Source organism: Numida meleagris, chromosome 22 (assembly GCF_002078875.1).
Source record: "Numida meleagris isolate 19003 breed g44 Domestic line chromosome 22, NumMel1.0, whole genome shotgun sequence".
In the NCBI taxonomy this organism is placed as follows: domain Eukaryota; kingdom Metazoa; phylum Chordata; class Aves; order Galliformes; family Numididae; genus Numida; species Numida meleagris.
Window position 1 is genome coordinate 2,044 of NC_034430.1, and position 4,929 is coordinate 6,972.

Genomic DNA, 4,929 nt, shown 5'->3' on the forward strand with positions numbered 1-4,929 from the left:
TGTCCAGGGCTGAGAGGTTTGAACACAGCTCAAGGAGCTGACAGAAATCCAGGGCCAAAGAGTAAAATGCTGCTTCCCTGCCTGCCAGACAGTGACAAAGACTTGTGTAGATGGTATAAAGCGGACAGTCTGATCAACTGGAAGGAAAAGGGACAGGGAGGAGGAAAATGATGTGATCTCTGGTCAGAGGCTGCTAAAGCTTTTGAAAAGTATGTGTTATGAGTAGCCAGTGCAACTCGCCCATTTTTGCTCACCCGTGCTTGCTGAAATGCAGTTCAAGCAGAAGACTTGCAAGAGAAAGACTGATCCTTTAAAGCAAAGGTATCTTAGAGACAGCTGGTGACCTTGCATGGGATCGTATCTTTTTCCCACTGTGGCTTTAATTTAAAATATTCCTCCACAAAGTCAGAGGAAACAAAGGGTTTTATTGTTAGATGTTTGATTCCTAAATTGACTTTCTTGTTAAAGAAGGTATGTGGAAATAATGACTGTTGTCATCAACAGGTGCTCTGTGTGCAGGAACCTGGGAGAGGAAAACCCCTTCAGCTCCCAGCTGCACGAGTGGTGAAGGCAGAAGGTGTCAGCAGGGTGAGTTGGGTTGCCACAATTCCATTTTCAATACAAACAACAAAAACCAAAGAAAAGATCATACAGAGTTTTAAAACTAACAAATAAACAATCCACAATGAAGAATTTGTCTATTTTGTTGGAAGTACTTTTAATTTTCTTTCTGAAAGTAAGACCAACGACAAAGTACCTGAGTTGAGGTATTGCAACCTGATCACAGCTACACACATCTAAGTCTGGAGAAGTTTATGTCTGCATCGTACATCTGCTTAAAGTTGGAATCTATTTACGCTGTTCCATCTAGAGAAAAGGTTTAATTGCATATTAATATTTGTCTTTTTACCGATTTGCAGACTCTACTGCTTCCACTACCATACCTGAAGACCTAGGATCCTGAGTCTATAACAAAGCCCTCATCTGTAGAGGTGCAGCCCCTCGAGTTTAAGTTGTTGTGAGTTCCTCTCTCGAACTTCTTCATATTTAATCTCAATTCCCTTGTCTCATTGCGACGCAGAATATTCTCTATTTGTGCTGTCACTGGAAAAATCTGGGAAGAAAATCTCTAACTCCAATGTGATCTTAGAAGTGGCATTCCTTTACTCTTGCAATACGTACCAGGCAACTTGACAAATCAAGCGCATGCTCTGAGTTCAGGTTCTGCATTTAAACAGTTAAGACATGCAAGTGCAATACACTGGCATACATATTCATTCTTTTCCAAGAACTCATTAATATGTGCTAGCGTCCCTCTGAGCATGAGCGGTTATGTCTATGGTGCTCATACTACCACCTGCTTCCTCCCCTTTATTTCTCCTTCAGCTTCATCACAGTGTCCTGTGGCTGACCTTTTAGCTGTTTTTCCCCAATTTGGCAAATTTCCATGGCTTGTTATGCCATAATGAGCAACCTTCTGTCTTGGTGTGCTATAACTCAAAACAATTTACATGAAACCCAGGAAAAAGTCCTTGCACGTGACAGATACAAAGACAGAAGTAGCCTATTGTGACTTCAGCACTTCAGCGAAGCAGGGATCATTCAGAAAAACAAGACTGTTCATACCAAGCAAAGCTAAACTGGAAAATTCTAGAATTATCACATATTAATTCCTTTTTGCTAAACTAATATATTGGTCCTTAAGCTAATATATTGATCCCTATTGCTAAGCCAACCTATACCAGTGCTACAAAATACTGATAGACACGCAGATGTTGGAAACATCTTGGGAAATGTTAAATACTATTCAGATTTCCCATCTCTACCTCTTTGATCCTTTTAAATACCTGTAAGAATTGATAGATTTTGTCCATCAAGCTATATTCAGCTTATTAGTATAGCCATCATTATTGAATTTTGCTATATGTATTGATATTACTTACAATGGTTAATGTTCTCCAACGGGCTGCATGCATTTAGAATGGTGTATAAGTAAGAGTAGTAAGTCCGTGGGTCCCTCCACCCCATTAATCACAGTTCTAGGCCGAACCATGCCAGAACCCTGACAGACAGTTCCTGAGAAATATACTCGATTACACGTGTCTTGACCACCCAAGAAACCACAACCAAGTGACTTGCTTTCTAATCTCTAGGTTTGCTACATGGTGGTCAGAGTAATGAAATGACTGCAACAGCCAAAGACAGCAACGACAGTTTAGATCCTTATGGGGAGGAAGCCCTTAGTACGGGTTTGATGCTGGTTCACACTTCACAGCTCAGAAAACTCATCCTGGCACAATCAATGCTCCCAGCAGTGACTAACTCTGTGCACGCAGTTCTGTCAGAGCAAATGAGAAGGAGGACATGACTGCTTTTGTTTCAGCACAACGAGATTGAAAAATACATCACATTATAGTATGCAGAAAACTTGGCTTGACATTATCTTAGCTGACTTGTAGCAACACATTACAGCTACACTGCAGAGCTCTAAAGATACATCCTTACTTCATGGCTGAGTCAAGCTTCCATGCAGATATCTCTATCAAATAAACTTTTTCACTCACAAACAAAATATTGTTACCTGACAGAGTTAACTAGGCCAAGTGCATGCTCAGTTGTAGCTTTGCAGTGTGGCCTCTCATGCACAAGCAAATCCATGAGCCAAGTACCTCACACAGTAAAGATAATTCTATATAGTTTACCGTTGTAGACAGTTGTTAATGTTTTTCCCAAATGCTCTATGTATTTGTACTGCTATTAAACAATTACTATTCTTGTTAAGACAACATTTAGGTGGAGGGTCTTTTGATTTGCTATGGTCTTATGTTCTTGTAGAAACAATTATATGTTCATGTAGCCCTAACTTCTCAATTATGACCTTGTATAGCAGGCAGGAAATTCTGAGAGATTCCAGAGACCTCTGACTCAGAAACATAGAAGGTTTGATCCTGGGCTGTGGTGTCTGGTCACCAGCTGTTAGAGAGAAGGAGACACAGCAGCAGGGCATCGTCTTGGCTAAAGAAAGAATAGCTTGTTGGACCTCCGGCTTCTCAAAACAGAAGAGGCATCAGTCTGGTTCCTATCAGAAAGAAAAAGAAAAAAAAAAGACAAATAAGGAACAGCATGCTGCTTGGTACTCTTAACAATCCGGAAAAACAGTTACTACTTCTTCACCTTTGCTGATAAGCACCTCCTGAGCAATTTCTGCTGCTCTTGAATTGGATTTTTCACAATATTGCATGTAAAGAAATTCCGATTCCAGAAATCAAGAGGGTTTGCCTTTGGAGCTAAATCATTAAAACAGACCCTTTTTATTCTGAATGGAAGGGTAACCGTTTCCATTTCAAATAAGCAGGGGGAAAGCGTAGAGTTTTTGAGAAGCAAACTTGATAGGGTTGGATCAGAAGTGCAGCTGTCTACGCCAGTGAAGCAATCTGCATCAAATGTGAGAAGAAAGTAGTGTGTGGATTGCGGGAGTGGGAAGGAAGGAGATACCATCTGACCTGGACCTTTCTCCACTACTGCAGTCACCACCATTCTTTTTCATGAGGAATCCTAGCAAACTGGTGCACATACATTTTAAATCTAAATTTCAGGTCAGAAAGGTCCTGTGACTGATAGGTCTAAGAGACTATTTCTGACAGATGGACAAATCCAGGCAAGTCTTAGACAAGCCCAAGACAGTCTGCAGCTTTGTCTACAACTTCAACAGATGGACAAGTTCAAGAAATCTTTTCTCTAGAAGACTTGCAGGCCAGAGGCAACAAGAGGTAAGCAGCAGCCAGAGATAAGCAGCTGCCAAATGGCTGATGAGCAGCCTTTTGTGGGCACATCTCAAGGGAGATAACCATCCAGAGAACCTGCGTGCCCACAAGTGCTGCATGTGACTCTAACCTAAGTGGCCAGGAATGCTGCGCTGCAAGAAGAAGGGGACCTATATGGCAAGGACTCATCTTGCTCCACATCCCACTAAGAGGGGGCAACAGACCACCATACCCAAAACCCATCCTGCACCACAGACCCCATCACCCCATCCCAAATAGACAGGGGATCCAGCACTCACCATGCCGGTGCCGCAGAGCTGAGCCTCCTCCAAAGGTTCCAGGTTTTTGTAGCAGCCAACGGAGTGTCTCCAGCCAATGGGATGAGGGTTCTGTACCCCAGGACCACCCCCACTGGTCCCCGTGGAGGCCTGGGGGCACACTGGTCTTCGAAGTAGAGAGAAGATCTGCGGCTGGGTGGATTTAGGACAGTGCTGGCACCAGCAGGACAGTGGCGGTGTTGTGGTGACTCATCCACTGTCTTTTCATCCATCTGTACATCCATCCATCTGTATGTCCATCTACTTGTCTGTCCATCCCATCTGTCCATCAATCCATCCTTCTCTCCATCCATCCATTTCATTAATGATTCCTTTGTTGACCCTTCTTGTCACCTGCTCCTCCATCCATCTTTCCATCCAGTGATCATTCCATACATCAATCAGTGACATGCTGGGAGCTGCTGTCTCTGCACCTAGTGCACAGCAGTATTTGTATGAATGCTTTAATGGCTCCTGACAGCAAACCTCGGCTGCCAAAGCATCATTAGGCCAAGTATACTGCATCACAAAGCACAATGCTTTCTCACTTGACTGTAGCTGCAAAGCACAGAAAAAGACAAACCATGTCTTCCTCCTAAAACTACGTTAATAGCCTATCAAGGCAAGATGCAACATCTCTAATTATTTCATTACTTCGCAGACAACATTTAAAAGCAGAGCACTCACCCACAGCTAGCAAAGCATCTTCGTGGACTCCTGACATCTCAGTATGTCGACAGTCTCATTAGCTATGTATTGCATTTGGAGACTTGGAAAAACTGACCCCTACAGGAGCATCTGTTCAGGTACATTCCCTCCAATTAATAAAGGTGAGACCGGCCTGGGAT

General features: G+C 42.9%; 1 long non-coding RNA gene across 1 annotated transcript; it reads right to left on the bottom strand.

Moving 5' to 3' along the window:
* Window positions 406-4,923, bottom strand: LOC110387439. Its single transcript, XR_002432524.1, has 3 exons — window positions 4,769-4,923; window positions 4,064-4,639; window positions 406-3,079 (listed from the first exon to the last, which is right to left on the bottom strand). It is a non-coding gene; the product is annotated as an uncharacterized LOC110387439 (long non-coding RNA).